General features: G+C 46.9%; 1 protein-coding gene across 2 annotated transcripts in view; it reads right to left on the bottom strand.

Moving 5' to 3' along the window:
• ZC3H7A (zinc finger CCCH-type containing 7A) overlaps positions 1-9,173 on the bottom strand; it is a 34,772-nt gene extending 25,599 nt beyond the window's left edge. Inside the window, exon 1 of one of the 2 annotated variants that reach the window (XR_003435086.1) lies at positions 8,971-9,173. The gene's annotated coding sequence lies outside the window, so the exon portion shown is untranslated. The remainder of the gene's footprint in view (positions 1-8,970) is intronic. The other variant, XM_027117375.1, reaches the window with a different exon arrangement.
• Positions 9,174-16,362: the final 7,189 nt, after the last annotated feature.

The raw sequence follows: 16,362 nt of genomic DNA, 5'->3' as shown, positions 1-16,362 counted from the left end.
CCTGTGCTCCGCAACAAGAGAGGACGCATTAGTGAGAGGCCCGCGCACCGCGATGAAGAGTGGTCCCTGCTTGCCACAACTAGAGAAAGCCCTCACACAGAAACAAAGACCCAACGCAGCCAAAAATAAATAAATAAACAAATGTGGGGTTTAAAAAAAAAAAAGAACTCTACGTAGCTTCTGAGCCCTTTCTTAGAAAGATGACTTACCGGGTCACCCAGCCTTTTTCTTCCATTTTACTTAAAACAGAGTCAGAACCTTAGAACTCAAAGGCACCCAGAGCTGCACTTGGGGGTCCAGGGCGGTCAGGCCAGAGGGACTGGGAGAAAAGAAGTGAAGCCAAAGACAAGAAGCATCCCCTCTCCTTCCGTGAGGGACACATGTCTCCCAACCCCTGTCTGGTGGGGTGGGGAATCAGTTTGAGGTTCACTCAAAAAGTAAATCTGTTGGCTCAGAAGGAACTCCGGGGTAATGATAATCCGCCAAGTTAAGAGTCTTAGAGCTACTCCCCCAGAAAGTGCTCGAAAAGCCTTGAACCTTGCCCTCTTAAGGACAAAGGGCAGGTGGAAGAGAGCTGACAACTCAAGCAAGTGATTAAGAGAAAATAAGACGCAGATTCTTAGCAGCATGAAATACCATGCCTCCTTCAAATGTTTAAAGATTTGAGGACATAACATCAGGTGATGTCTAAACATAATATGGCAGGGCATTTCATGTTCTGTAGATTTTCCCCCTAAATTTTATTATGAAGAATTTTACACACAAATTTTTTTTTTTACAATGAACAACATATATCTCTATACCACCTATATCCTACAATTAATATTTTGCTATATTTATTACATCTGCCCACACTTCCGTCCATCTACCAACCCAATTTTGGTAAACTGCAAACTGAGTAGCAGACATCAATTATAATTTACCACTAAACACGTCAGCATACATATCATTACCTGGGGTTCCACATTTATTTACAGTTTTTTAAGGTAAAATGCACACAATTTAAGGCAACGTTTAACAAACGATACACTCATGTAACCCAGACCCCGGTGGTGAGACACACCATCACTGTCACTCCAGAAAGTTCCCTCAGGCCCCTTCTCTAGCCAATCCTTGCCCCACCCCCAGCCCAGGAATCATTGTTCTGATTTTTTTTCCACCATAGATTAGTTTTACCTGTGAAATAAAGCCTCCCCACCCCCCCATCTCATTTTAAAAGAAAACGATAAAGGCTTTATATACCATCTTATTTTCAGATCCAGTCAACAAAATCTGGCCTCAATTTTCAAGTGAGAAAGTATTTGATAAAGTTAATCCAACAATCACTTTCCTTCTTCAAACTCAGCAGCACATGACAGGTGTCCACTGTCTCCTCAAAACAGGGGCTTCATCTCCAGCTGACTTCTAAACGTGAGGGCCCTGGGGCGTCACCAGACCCCCTTCCCCCAGGCACCCTCTCCCCTCAGGGACCTCCTGCTCTGCCCAGATGTTAAATACACTCATCTAGGGTCCGACAACTCCCGACGTCTGTCCCCTGGCAGAGCTTGCTAGATACCCTCTACCTGGTAGTTCTACTTGGGTGTCCAGACATCACACACTGTTCGGAGAGCAGGAGTTTAAATATTATGACAGTGAAAAGGAATGTCGCCTTCCCAACCCTGTCATTCAACCACCCATTTGCCCTGTGAAGGCAATCAATCAATACCATTGTTACCGATCTGTTTTTGTGTCCTGACAAAGACACTGTGTGAACCAAGCTGTATCTTGATTGTAACGGTAGTTACATGAATCTATACATGGGATAAAACTGCATAGATACACACACACACACACACACACACACACACAGGCGCGCGCGCGCACATACACACACGAGTCAATGTAAAACTGAGTCAGGTCTGTAGTCTGGTTAACAGTATTATGTGAATGTCACTTTCCTGACGTTGCTATTGCACTACAGTTAGGTAAGATGGCACCATTGGGGGAAGCAGATGAAGGGTTCATGGGATTCTATATACGACTTTTGCAATTTCCTGTGAGTCTATAATTATTTCAAAATAAAAAGTTAAAAATATCCTGTGCATACGTTATTTTTTATACAAACTGGGGCTCCTAACGCGTTCTCGATTGGTACCTCATATCTTAAAGGTCTCTCGATTGGTACCTCATATCTTAAAGGTCAGTCCATATCAGCACGTATCAAGCTGCATTACCTTTAACAGCCGTGCAATGTGCTCCGTGATATGGCTGCCCCATAACATCACCAGCCCCCTAGTCATGGACATTCTGGTTGTTTCCAATCTTTAAAAGTTCACCAGGTACAGAGAACATTTCATATATGCATATCTTCAAAGAATTTCCGTAGGATGAAGGGTATGTACATTTCTTTATTTTGCCAGCTACTGCCAAGCTTTACCAGATGACCCTACCCACCACCAGTGCACGAGGGTTCCTCTTTTACCCCTTCACCAAGAAATTATCAAATGTTTCCATCACTGTCAGGGAGACGAGAAACAGTGTGACAACTGTGGTTGGGGTCCTGCTTGTTCTAGTCTATCATTAGTGAGGCCGAACACCTCCTCAGATTTAAGAGCTGTTTGCACTTCCTTTTCCATGAACTGTTTCATTTCCTTCACCCATTTTTCTTCCAGGTTGGGCTTTTCTTACTTATGGAAGTTCTTTATGTGTTGAGGAAAGCAGTCCTTTGTGATGTTATTATTATTTTCTCCAATGTGATGTCAATCTTTTGACATTGGTTATGGTAATATATATATATATTTTTGGCTGCATTGGGTCTTTGCTGCTGCGCGCAGGCTTTCTCTAGTTGCAGCAAGCAGGGGCTACTCTTCATTGTGGTGCGCGGGCTTCTCACTGCGGTGGCTTCTCTTGCTGCGGAGCACGGGCTCTAGGTGCGCGGGCTTCAGTAGTTGTGTCACGTGGGCTCAGCAGTTGTGGCTCACGGGCTCTAGAGCGCAGGCTCAGTAGTTGTGGTGCACGGGCTTAGCTGCTCCGCAGCATGTGGGATCTTCCCCGATCAGGGATGGAACCCGTATCCCCTGCATTGGCAGGAGGATTCTTAACCACTGCGCCACCAGGGAAGTCCCAGTTTTGGTACTTTTTGATAGCAAAAGTTTTATTTTTAAGTAGTTGAGTTTATCAATACTTATTTTTATGGCTTCTGGATTTTGACATACTCAGAAATGCCTGCACCACTCTGAGATCATAAAATAATTCTCCACGTTTTCTTCTACTATTCTCACTGTTCCATTAAAAAATTTTTTTTTCATAAACTGGATATGTGTGTGTGTGTGTGTGTGTGTGTATTTCCCTCCCAGATAGCTACCAGTTGCCCAAACACCATTTACAAAAAGGCCTTCTATCCTACACTGATATGCATAAGGCGCATACAAAATTCTGGGTCAGTTTGTGACCTTTACTCACCGTTTTTAACTAGAATGCCCCCTAATCCTATGCCCTCCTCCCAAGACTAACCTTTTGCCCAAACTTACCTTCTTAGCACTAAAACCACCTTCTGGCCAATTGCTCAAACTGGAAACCATTCTCTCACCACATCCAGTCAATCCACCGACAAAGGCTCCATCAGTGATACCGTCAAAATACACGCGGGACACCCCAAATCTGTCAGTTCTCAAGCCTCCTCTGCCACCTCTACCTGAGCCGCAGGTGGATGTCGAAATACTCTCCTCTCCCACCTCTGCTCTCAGCTCCCTATCCTCTCCACTGTCCCCTCCCCCATGCAGTTCCCACACAAAACTGAAAGGAATGCTCTTTAAAAGCACAAATTGGTTATTGCAGCCCTGCTTAAAATCCTCTGCTGGCGTCCCCTGGGCACCCAGAATCAAATCTAGACTCCTGCCTGTGACGCCGCCCTCACCCAGCCCGTCGCACTGGCCTTCTTCCTGTGGGTTCCTGGGATGAGTCAAGGGCTCTGTGCTTCTGGGACCTCGTGCCTGCTGTTCCCTCTGGCCACGACACTCTCCCCAGATCTGCAAGGGCCTTTCACCCCAGAGTCTTGGCTTCAGTGTCAGCTTTAAAGGCCGTCCCTCCCCCCCCAACTCTGTCGCCACACCCCACTCTCACCCCATCATTCCCTTCCAGGGGCCCCCTATCTTTCTTAGTCCTGATCACCTTACACTCTCTGGGTCCAAGTCAATGAAAACTTGAATGAAGAATGAATGAAGTGGCCAAGCGTAAAGACGACGCTCCGTATAAAGTACCTGGTACAGCTGTTCACTCAAGGCAAGCGTGACAAACCAAAGGACGGGGCCAAGAGGATGTGACCAGAGGCCAGCAGGGCCGGCTGAGGTGGACCCCACCTCCTTAGGGAGCAAAGCAGGGAGTAAATCAATAGGGTGGGAATCAACCAGAGACAGTGACAGAGAAAAACCTGAAACCGTAAGCAGCTCAAGGAGTGCGGCGAAGGGTTTCATTCATTGCCAACAGGGGAAAAGCAAGTCAGCCACACCTTCTTCTCCTTAAACAAAAAGGAAAAGAGATGGGGGTGGGAGCTTTGAACAGTAAAAATAAATAAATAAAATATGCCAGAAACTCAGATAGGAATTTCATTCAATTAACTAAACTCTTGCAAGCTGGAACATATATCACCTTTCTGGAACCAGCTGATTTTAAGTTCCTTACTCACTCTGAAGCTTTACAGGAGCAAAGGTCCCCTGGTTCTCCAGTATAATTCCTTACATATTTATTCCGTACTTGTTAGGTGGAACCCATTATAGTGAAGTCCAGTACAAAGCTATCACTAAACCATGAAATGCTAAACTGTGAAATTTTGGCCTTACATGGTAACTTCATAAACTAGCTCCCCTTATCAGAAAACACCAAGGAAACAAAATGTGACTACAATATCCGGTAGAGATGGAAATAATAGCTAACACTGAAGCCTCTTAGTGGACACCGGGTATTGTTCGAAGTTCTTTACACATATTAAATCATCTAATCCTCCTAAGAACCCTGCGAGGTAGGTACTTAAGAGGAAACGGAAGCACAGAGAAGTGGCGCACAGTCCAGGATCACACAGCCTGGAAGTGGCCGAGCCGGCCACGCTGGCTCCGAGCCTGAATTCCTATCCACAGAGCAATTCCGCACCGCGCATGCCAGGAGGTTGAGCACAGCTACGCTGGCCCTGGGCTGGGCTCTGAAAAACACATGCAGCTGCGACAGACAGGTGGGCACGTCAAAGCCACTCGAGAGGAACAGGACAAACACACGCCTCTGCACACGCAGGCACACACGATGACGTGTGCAAGGGACATGATTTAAAGCAACTCAGACAAGCAGAGGGTGTCCACGGTGTAGACACAGAGAGTTAGGATAGCACTCCGGGGCCAGAGCTTTGAATGGAAATATGCTCCGCCCACAACATCACGTGTGTAGATGCAAGGAATAAATATTAAACAGCCTTACTTCCGAGATATCTTCACACAGAACCAGAGAAGGTGACCCAGGGAATGCGGCACAGTGCCTGTATTTTTGCCTAAAAAGGTATTCCTAAATTTCAAGTGAAAAATTATAATTTCCAGTCTGTATTCAATGCTACCCCCAGACTCAAGCCTGTCATGGTAATGGCATAAACAAACACGCACGCAAAGTAGTTAAAGTTCCTGTCACCCCAGCTTGCAGCAGTGTTCGTGCACTCTGGTAACACTTACAAAAGCGCATGGATATATTACATCCCTCAGTGACCGCAAACCCAGGGAGGGAAACATTATTACAGATGTTCTATCACTTTCTTGGAACACTCAAACTCCTACTGGATACTTTATGAGACAGTTTTCCCCTTTCACTGAAAACAAAACTCCCATGATGAAGGCTGTGCTAAACGACATCAAGACGGAAATTTCATATTTTTGCCACACTCCCACCCCTGCCCCCGAGCTATCCATTTTGAACTTGCTGTCAGATATAGTAACGTGTGCCAGGTGCCCATTATAGGGCCCAGCCCTCCTAAGGCCCAGGGAACATCTCACCTCATACAGGAACCCTGTATGGGAGGAATGAACAAGAAAGATGTGAAATCTTCCAAACAGCTTGCCCAGGGGCGCCCAGTGACACGTCCAGGACTGCAGAGGAGGTATTCTGAAGTGCCAGATTACTCTCCTGCTCCAGACTCAGGTATTCTAATAAAATACAAAGGTTCCACTTCCTTATTTGTGAAACAGAAAAATTTCTGCCTCTCTCTTACTGCATCCATTACCTGGTTCCCAAAGCTTTGAAAGATATGTGAAATTAATAGTAATCGATTAACTAAAAACACATCGTTAAACTCATAATAAAATTAAAAAGCAAATTTCTTGTTGGGGCAAAACCTGGTAAGGACAGGTGGCCTTGTTTCTTTATATCAAAGAAAATTTTCACCTCCACTTAATATGCTTCATGTGTGTATGAATTAAAACAAACGTATTGGGACTTCCCTGGCGGCAGAGTCGTTAAGAATCCACCTGCCAATGCAGGGGACATGGGTTCAAGCCCTGGTCCGGGAAGATCCCACATGCCGCGGAGCAACTAAGCTCGTGCGCCACAACTACTGAGCCTGCGCTCCAGAGCCCGTGAGCCACAACTACTGAGACCGCATGCCTAGAGCCCCGTGCTCCGCAACGAGAGAAGCCATCGCAAGGAGAAGCCCGCACCCTGCAAGGAAGAGTAGCCCCCGCTCCATGCAACTAGAGGAAGCCCGTGTGCAGCAACGAAGACCCAATACAGCCAAAAATAAATTAAAAAAATAAAATTTAAAATAAAAATAAAACAGATGTACTGTCACAAGCATAAACTTTTAAACTTCTGGATTAATGTTTTACTATTTCTTCCCCTAAAAATACCATCTAAAGTTTTCCTCTTGATTTGTAAACACATCACACTTTGGAGAAAACAAATTTCACTTCCAACCCTAAGATTCCGGAGAAAAAGTATTTTCATTTAAAAACAAACCAAAAAAAACCACCTCAAGATATTATCTGGAAGTCGTCTCCACACATCATACTTTCTCTCGAAAGCCCTTCTAGAGTAACCAAGGCAACAGAATACAGACATATTGTTTCTACCTTGTCCTTTATTGGAATGCTCACAACTTTCCAAAAGTCACTCTCACCATTCCTAAAGTTGAGGATTTATAGGAATTGATTCTCTCCCACTTAACATTGATTTAACCCTCCCAAACTGGCAAGTTTTACAGTTAATCAAAATTAAGAATTAGGGGACAATATGGTTGACAACCACCATATTTATTGGCAAAAACTGACAGCATCTGAGGGCTGGGAAGGGAAAAGAGTGTAGGTCAGGGTATGACAAGCGCCCAAGAAAAAGCCACAGTAACTTGGAGGAAGGCATTTAGGTGGCAGAGGCCCTGAAAATTAACATGCTCTTTGCATCACACACTCAAATATTGAAAATATTCAGCTTTGATAGCTCATGATCTGATTCTGAGACGAATCTTACACAACTATTTCCGGACTACAATACACAGTATACAGACATTTTTTTCAACAAAGAAAGTTCTGTCCACTAATTTAAATTATTCTGCAAATTAGAACAAGATCCTCATTAAGCAATCAGCTCGACAGTTCAGTTGAGGGTGAGAAGGAAGAAGCAGGGGGTTCCTTGACAGGCTAAGAGAGAGGAGGCCACGTGCCATCAGAAAAGCAGTTAAAAATAAGCAGATGCCATAGGCTCCCAGCTACCCCTGCCCCCATTCCGATGCTCTGGCTGAACACTGTCCAATAGAAATATAATGCGAGTCATATATCTAATTTTAAATTTTCAAGTAGCCATGTTAAAAAAAAAGAGTAAAATGAAACCAGTGACATTAATTTTAATAATATATTTGCATTAACCCAATATGTTGAAAACATTATCATATCAACCTGTACGATTTAAGTAGAAAAAAATTACGAATGAGGTATTTTACTTTTTTTTCCATACTAAGTGTTTAAAATCAGGTGTGTCTTTTTCACTGGGAGCGCATCTCCATTGGGTCTAGCCACATTCCAAGAGCTCAAGAGTCCCTTGCTATCAGTGGCCACCTTCCTGGGCAGCTCACATCGCCTTTAGGCAGACCCTTGGTTCTTAAATACCTAACTACATATGCGGGGACGGGGAAAGTACCCGACTCCAGAAAAATTCACCCAATCAGGGTGCAGACACAACCTCTCGGGACCAGCCGGAGCTTTCCAGCTGGACCACACCCCTGCAATGACCGTCCCCAACAGGAAATTCACCCTAATGAGACCTGACAGGTCTTCATTCTTTAAGGGTGGGGAAAAGAAACCTAAAGCCCGGCCGTCTCCGTATCCACAATATAAGACAGGAAACCATTCGCCGCGCGTCCTAGACGTGCGCCCCGGGCAAAAAAAAAAGGGGGTGGTGGTGGTGGGGAGTAACCCGAAATAAACGAGCCAAGAGCCCCGCGAGCATCCTTCCCGCCCCCAAACCCAAGGTACTGAATTAGGGGTCCTAGATCACCGAATCAGATACAAAAAATAGGAAAAAAATAATCTTTTTTTTTTTTTTTTTTTTAGTTAACCAGAGAGGAGGTATTCTGCCAACGGAAACACATGCTGGGACGGAGGGAGCGGCAGCCCTCTGCACCCCACTTGGCGCAGACGCGCCCCCAGGGTGAGCCCCGCACCGCCCCCAGAGAGGGAGGGGACCGGGACCCGCCCGCCTCCGTCGACTCGCCCGCCGGGCCCGGGCGGCGGCGCGCGCTCGGACCGCCCCTCCGCCGGGGCCGCGCGCCCTTTGTGGCCGAGCCCTCCGCCCCTAGGGCCGCCGCTTCGCCGCGGGGGGCCAAGCGCGCCGCCCCTCCCCCGCCCGGCGTCCGTTACCGACCGCGCGCGAGCACGAGGCGGCGGCGGGCGCGCGCCGGGCGGGGGCGCTGGACGGGGAATCAGGGCGGCGCGCGGGCCAGGCGGGCGGCGGGGCCCAGTGGCGCCCACCTACCTGCGGAGACGGCCGCGCCGACGGGCAGGCAGTGGCGCGCGGTGAGCGGGCAACGGCGGCGGCGGCGGCCTGGGCGCTTGCTTGCAGCTTCCCTTTGCGACCGGTGGTGGCGGTGGCTCCGCTGCCCCCGCGCGGCGCCCTCTGGCGGCCGGAGGCCGCGCCCGCCGCTCGGGAGAGGCCGCCATTGGCTACGCCCGCGAGCGTCGGCACCGGGGGCGGTGGCGGCGCCACGTCGGGCCGGGCGGCGGCGACCCTCGGCTCTGGGCTCCGGGGCCGCCCCTGAAGCGGGCGCGCGGTCCCCGCCGGGCTGGGGCCGCGGGGTGGAGCCAATAAAGGGCCAAGCGGTTCCGGGACACACCCATCCTGAGAACTGATTGGGGCGGAGATGCAATTCAAATTAATGGGCGCCTTGGGTGTTTTTTCTGGGCAGCGGCCCCGGGGCAGAAGAGCAGGGAGTTAGAACAGCTTCTAACATGGAACTGACCTAGTTTCGGGTGTCGGGAGGCCTCCCCTGAGATACTGTTTATTTAGCAAATCCTTATCCGGTACTTCCTACTTTCCTAGTTGTAACTCTGTGGAGCCTCTGGGCAACCATTGTTGTCCCCTTTCCCGCAGATGAGGAAGGGGAGCACGGAGCTCCGCGGCAGCTCTGTGATGGACCCTAGAGGGCCTGGCCCCCTGTCCTTCAGACCCGCCGCCCCCCAAATGCCACCTCATACACCTGTATTTTCAACAGCCAGCTGTGCTCGGGGCTCAACAGCGGGCAAGGCAGAGTCCCTGCCCCATAAGGGGATGGGGGGTGGCAGTGGGAACCCACAAGGATGCAAGAAAAAAAACAGTTTCGGGCAGTGAAAACCAAGGAGACTAGATCAGGGTAATGAGACCATGATGGGAGGGCTCCACTTAAGGTGGGATGAGTGAGGGCGGGGTGGAGATCTGAGAAGATGACAGCCGTGCAGAGACGGGGAATGTGCTCCAGGAAGAGGGAAGGTCAAGTGCAAAGACCCTGAGGCTGGAGCTTGGTGCCTGGGGAACAGGAGGGGCCTCTTTGGTGGGTGTTTTTGAGGGGAGAAAGGTCTGAGTGACCGAGGGGCCACAATTTGGAATTTGGAGTTTCTTCTGTGTGGTGCTAATGAGTCTGAATTGGGAGTGACACAATGTGATCTACATTTCAGGAAGTTCTCTCTGATTACTGTGCAGAGACTGGGCGGTAGGAGGGACAAGAGGTGAAGCCGAGGCTGGGAGACTAGCTGGTGGCTCTGACAGTCGTCTGGCTGACGTAGGTTTACAAACCAGATGTACTAGCTCAGGCCGCTATAACAAAATACCACAGACCTGGAGGCTTAAACAAGAATTCATTTTCACACCGTTCTGGAGGCTGGAAGTCCAAGATCAGGGTGTTGTGTTGGCAGGGTTGGTTTCTGATAAGAACTCTTTCCTTGGCCTGCAGGTGGCCACCTTCTCACTGTGTCCTCACATGGCCTTTCCTCTGTGCACAAGCATTTCTCTTCCTATAAGGACACCTGGCATTTTGGATTGGGGCTGCACTCGTATGACTCCATGTAACCTTAGTTACCTCCACAAAGGCCCCATCTCCAGATACAGTCACTTTAGTGCTTCGGGTTTCAACATATGAATTTGGAGAGGACACAGTTCAGTCCATAAGACCAGGTAAGCACTGTGACAGAAACATTCAAGGAGAGCTGATAGGAAGTGGCTTTAGGGGAGGCCCTCTGAGGAAGGAGTTCTGCTCATCACTCAGGTCTCAGCTCAGACATCTTCTCTTGGAGAGGCCTTCCCGGACAGCCACCTAAAATTGCCCGTTAACTCAGCACCCTGTTTGGTCATCACTCTCTGGAATGACCTTGTTTAATCATTTGGGTGCTTATTTGTGGTCTTCCTCCACCCCTCCTAGGACAGCAGAGACCCTTCCTGCTTTGTTCTCTATTCCCAGCCCCTAGAATAGTGCCTAGAACTCTATAAACATTTCTCCAATGGATGTCCCTGTGAAACTTGGAGCTAAGATCTGCAGGATGAACAAGAGATAATGAGCTGCAGGGGTGCGTGGAGAGAGAGGAAACATTTTAAGTCAGAAGATGCTGAAAGGCCAGATTGGCTGGATCACAGAGAGCTGGGTAGGGTCCCAGGGAGGTGAGACAGGAGATGAGCAAGGGCCAGGCCCTGAAGGCTACTGTAAAGCTACATGAAGCTGGACATCATTCTGCCAGTACAAGGAAAAACTCTATGGGACTGTATAAGTTTCCTATGGCTGCTGTTACAAATCACCACATACTTAGTGGCTTAAGACAACACATATTTATTATCTTACCTTTCTGGAGGTCTGACGTCTGAAATGGTTCTCACTGGGCTAAAGTCAAGGTACGGGCAGGGCTGGTTCCTTCTGGAAGCTCTAGGAAAGACTCTATTCTCTTGTCTTTCCCAGCTTCTAGGGGCTGCCTGCCTTCCTTGGCTCATGGTCCTTCCATCATCTTCAAAGCCAGAAACGATTGGTCAAACCTGTCTCAGGCTGCATCTCTCCGATTCAGCTTCTGATGTCACATCTCCTCTGACGCTCCCTCTTTCTTCTTTCCCTTATAAGTACCCTTGTGATTATACTGAGCCCATCCAAATAATCCAGGATGATCTCCATATGTATATATGGAAGAGTTCTTATGAACAGAACATATGTATTCTAAAGAAGAGAAGGCAAACAAGGCCTGTTCTTTTTAGATAGGTTTTGTTTTTGCTAAGGTACGTTGAATTGGTTTGTGATCCCATTCTTCCTACTCACCTTGGATTCTCTACTCCTCTGTAGGTTGTTCTGTCAATTCTTAACTGTTTAAGGAGTCAACATATAAGTCTATCTTTTGTTGCCTTGGTTTTCCTTTCAGCTGGGCACCAAATTAGGAATCTTAGTTTAAGAACCTCATCTCCTAGCACTCATCTGGAAATATGGGAGTGAGTTCTTGGGCCGTGGACATCTCTGGACAGCAGCTCTTGTTACTATCCAGGCAGTAACAGCAGTGGTAGTTCTGTGTCATGTATAAAGTTCCCCAAGATTCTCGGCTGAAGCTGGCATGCACACTTGACAAAAGTGGTTTTTGTTTTATACATTCACATCCTAAGTCCCCGCCAAAGGAAAAACGAAGTGTTTATATCATTATAAACACCATTCTGTCTCATCCAAGCTCCTCCAAATAAACATAAAGTGAATGTTCTAGAATGAATGTTTGTGTCCCCTCTCCCAAATCCATATATTAGAAATCCTAACCCCCAATGTGATGATATTAGGAGATGGGCCTTTGGGAGGTGATTAGGTCTTGAGGGTGGAGCCCTTATAAATGAGATTAGTGCCCTTATAAAAGAGGCACAAAGGAGATGATTTCTCTCCCCATCATGTGAGGACACAAAGAGAAGACAGCCTCCTGCAAGCCAGGAAGAGGGTCTCACCAGACATCAGATCAGCTGGCACCTTGATCTTAGACTTCCCAACTGTCATATCTGTGAGAAATAAATGTCTCTTGTTTAAGCCACCCAGTCTATGGTATTTTGTGAGAGCAGCAGTTACGAACTAAGACAGTGAACATCTAAGATACAAGCATCTGGTCAGTATGGGGTAGCACAGTGGTGGAAGGAGAGGGACTTTGGAGTTTGGGAAACAAGGGCTAAATCCCAACTTGCTCCTTACCCATCTGGATGGCCCTGGGCCAGTTTCTTACATCTGTCTTGAGCTCATCATCTTTTTTTTCTTTTCTTTCTTTTTTTTTTTGGCTGTGTTAGGTCTTTGTTGCTGCGCGTGGGCTTTCTCTACTTGCGGCGAGCGGGGGCTACTCTTCCTTGTGGTACACGGGCTTCTCATTGCCGTGGCTTCTCTCGTTGTGGAGCACGGGCTCTAGGGCATGTGGGCTTCAGCAGTTGTGGCACACAGGCTTAGTTGCTCCGCAGCATGTGGGATCTTCCCAGACCAGGGATTGAGCCCGTGTCCCATCCCCTGCATTGGCAGGCGTATTCTTAACCACTGCTCCACCAGGGAAGTCCCCACATCATCTGGGCAGGGTGCACTTGCACCCCACCCCACGCCCAGACACTGTGAGGCATGCTCCCCAGTACCCCTGGGAGCTACTGCATTTGGAGAAACTATTCTTGAGGGGCGTGACGGAAGGGTGAGAGATCTCTTAGGTATCCTGCGGTGGCAAAATGCTTGAGAGTCACTGGCTTAAAAATGGAACCTCAGAGATATACCCACAACTTGAGGCCACTATCATGGTATTATCTACGGAAATGGATTGACCACAGGGCCAACCTCAAATAAGAATGAAAATAAAAACGATCCATTTTCAAATATTACACACCTGTACCAGAAAAGGAAAACCTTCAATTTTATGGCAACTCAGAACACGAAAGGCATGTGTTAAAATATTTGCCAAATGACCCCATGGTGCTGTGACAAGCCACGTGTACTGAATTTTGTCAGCACTCATATGGAAATCTGTTCTGGAACCTACATGTGCAGCATAAAAAAATGTTTATATTATTACATTCCTTCTTGAATAAGCAAGTAAATTGATTAATCACTGCGAATCACCTGGGCTACATTTCTTCCACATTCTGCTTTGATGAAATGCTGAAGTATAAGAAAGATACAAAAATTATTGACTGGATTCTTTTATTTGGGTTTTTAGGGTGTATATGGATTAGGCGTTTGCTTCCTCTCCACTTTCTCTTGGTATTTACCTTGCGTTATTCAGCCTTGAAGATGGCTTGCTAAAACCCCTGCCCATGGGCTGGTTGCATGGACATCAACTTACATGTGTAACTAACTGCAAGCAGGCTCCTAAACATTGTATAAGGCAGGAGAGCCCTAATTATCCAAGGGAAAAAAAAAAGGAGCATATACATAAATAATCGGGGGAATAATGAGATAGACTTTATGTTTTACTTGTCAGCACTTTTTCCAGGAATTCTTTGGAGCTCCCCTCCCCCCCATACTAAGTTTAGTGCCACAATGTATAGCACAGTTCCTTGCTTTTATTTGAGGAGACATATTTGACATTCAGAAAAAGAGTTGATCCAACTCCTAGTCGCTTCTGGGGATAGAGGAGCATGAGAAATCAGGAGTGCTGCCTTCCCAGTAGGAATTCTTTCCAATTTTTTCCCCAACTTCTTTCTGCCCCAAGTTGGGAATACAGGAGTCCCTTTTCCATGCATTCTATCTTCCACTCCATACCTGTTCCCAGCTGGCTTTTCCTCCCCCATCCTCTGATTAATCTTGCCCATAATTTCTACTGCCTCCAACCTCTGGGACTCAAGCCACCTGGAACTGGTCCTTTTGGAATGGTGGATGGGATCCAGGGAGCTCCGTTCATCTGTTCAACAAATATAAGTGCCAGCTACATTCAGGGCACTTTGCTGAATTCCAAAACCTACAAGTCACGGTTCCTACACTCAAGATACTTAAAATTAAACTTGCTGTTTGATCCCCCAAGAGGTGGGCTTGGGAAATAGAAAATTAGAACAGGAAAGCACAGGGACCCCTATGATGAACCAGAAACACAGGTTAAGGGAACCTGATCTGTAGGATGTAGGGTCCAAGATCTTTGTCCTTTAACATGTGAGATTCTCAGGACATGTGTAAATGAGGAGAATTAACATGAAATCAGAAGAAAACTTACCACCGACACTGCAGTTTAAAAGGTACTTCCTGCCTCAATTAAAGGAAACTGCTGTCAGGCTCCTTTAATCCAACTAATCTACAATAGAGTGTTTTGTTTTTTTAAACATGTTGAAGGATCAAATTTTACTCAGTCTTTTATAGCCTTTGGCAGGGTGCCAAGACTTATTAGGAAATTGCAGAAAACATAAATATAAAAAATGTACAAGTTCTCCCTTGAATAACCACACGAATGTTTCCAAAAACATGTCCAAAGCCATTTTTCCCTTCTGTGAAGTTGTTATAAAATGTACTTAGCACAGACCTACATCTGCTGCTCTAGACTGATTTATAGCAAAATTTAAATGAATGTATTTTAAAGACATTTGCAAAAAGGAATAAATGTGAATAAATTCTAAATCTGAATCATGGTCATCTGGTTGTGCTGTAAATTTTAAATATCAAAACAAAACAAGGGCTTCCCTGGTGGCGCAGTGGTTGAGAGTCCGCCTGCCGATGCAGGGGACACGGGTTCGTGCCCCGGTCTGGGAAGATCCCACATGCCGCGGAGCAGCTGGGCCCGTGAGCCATGGTCGCTGAGCCTGCGCGTCCGGAGCCTGTGCTCCGCAACGGGAGAGGCCACAACAGTGAGAGGCCCGCGTACCACAAAAAAAAAAAAACCTGAGCCAGCTCTTCTCCCTAACATTCAGCATCCATCCTTCAGGCATGATATTTAAGGCATGTGTCTTCATTAGGAGAGATGTTTCTAGGAGCATGCGTGTGTGTGTATGTCGCAACCAAAAAAATTCATATAGGGACTTTCCTGGCGGTCCAGTGGCTAAGGCTCCACGCTCCCAATGCAGGGGGCACGAGTGTGATCCCTGGTCGGGAAACTAAGATCCCGCATGCTGCACCATGTGGCCTAATTAATTAATTATATTCCTATGGAAATACAAAAAAAACTTTCATGTATTTCACACAAATTTATTATAGGATGGACTTAAATCTCTTGTTTCTTTTCTAGAATAAACATATCTAACGAGGTTGGTTTTTTTTTTTTTGGCTGCATTGGGTCTTCGTTGCTGCACACAGGCTTCTTATTGTGGTGGCTTCTCTTGTTGTGGAGCATGGGCTCTAGGTGCACAGGCTTCAGTAGTTGTGGCACACAGGCTTAGCTGCTCCACAGCACATGGGATATTCCCGGACCAGGGCTTGAACCCGTGCTCCCTAAATTGGCAGGCGGATTCTTAACCACTGCGCCACCAGGGAAGTGCAACATATCTAACTAGGTTTTAAATATTATTGGGTTCAACGTAACTTTGTAAGAGCTTTCTTTGATTCTCAATTCAAATGTTAATTTTCTTCACCTCATCTACAGTATGCACAGTCTGTCTTGCTTTTCTTCAGCTTTGATCAGGGGAATTGGTTTCAAGTCTGCTAGTTTATCTCTAGTGAACATTAGAGTAGTGTGGCACCTTTCTTTTTGGGAGGACATCAAATTCTAGCAAAGAAGTCCCTCTAATCAAGGGGACCCAAAATCTTAGAGATTCAGTTACCTTTTGGGGGGCGAGTTCCTTCTCCAGCAAAATATTTTACTGGTATTTTCTTTCTTTCTTTCTTTCTTTTTTTTTTTCTGGCCAAGCCATGTGGATTGCGGGATGTTAGTTCCCAGACCAGGGATTGAACCCGGGCCCCCGGCAGTGAAAGCTTGGAGTTCTAACCACTGGACCGCCGGGAAATTC

This window comes from Aethalodelphis obliquidens, unplaced genomic scaffold (assembly GCF_003676395.1).
Source record: "Aethalodelphis obliquidens isolate GAN/ISIS:26980383/991018 unplaced genomic scaffold, ASM367639v1 scaffold18, whole genome shotgun sequence".
Taxonomy (NCBI): Eukaryota; Metazoa; Chordata; class Mammalia; order Artiodactyla; family Delphinidae; genus Aethalodelphis; species Aethalodelphis obliquidens.
The sequence above is the reverse complement of the archived record's forward strand: the minus strand, read 5'-3'. Positions and strand labels throughout refer to the sequence as shown.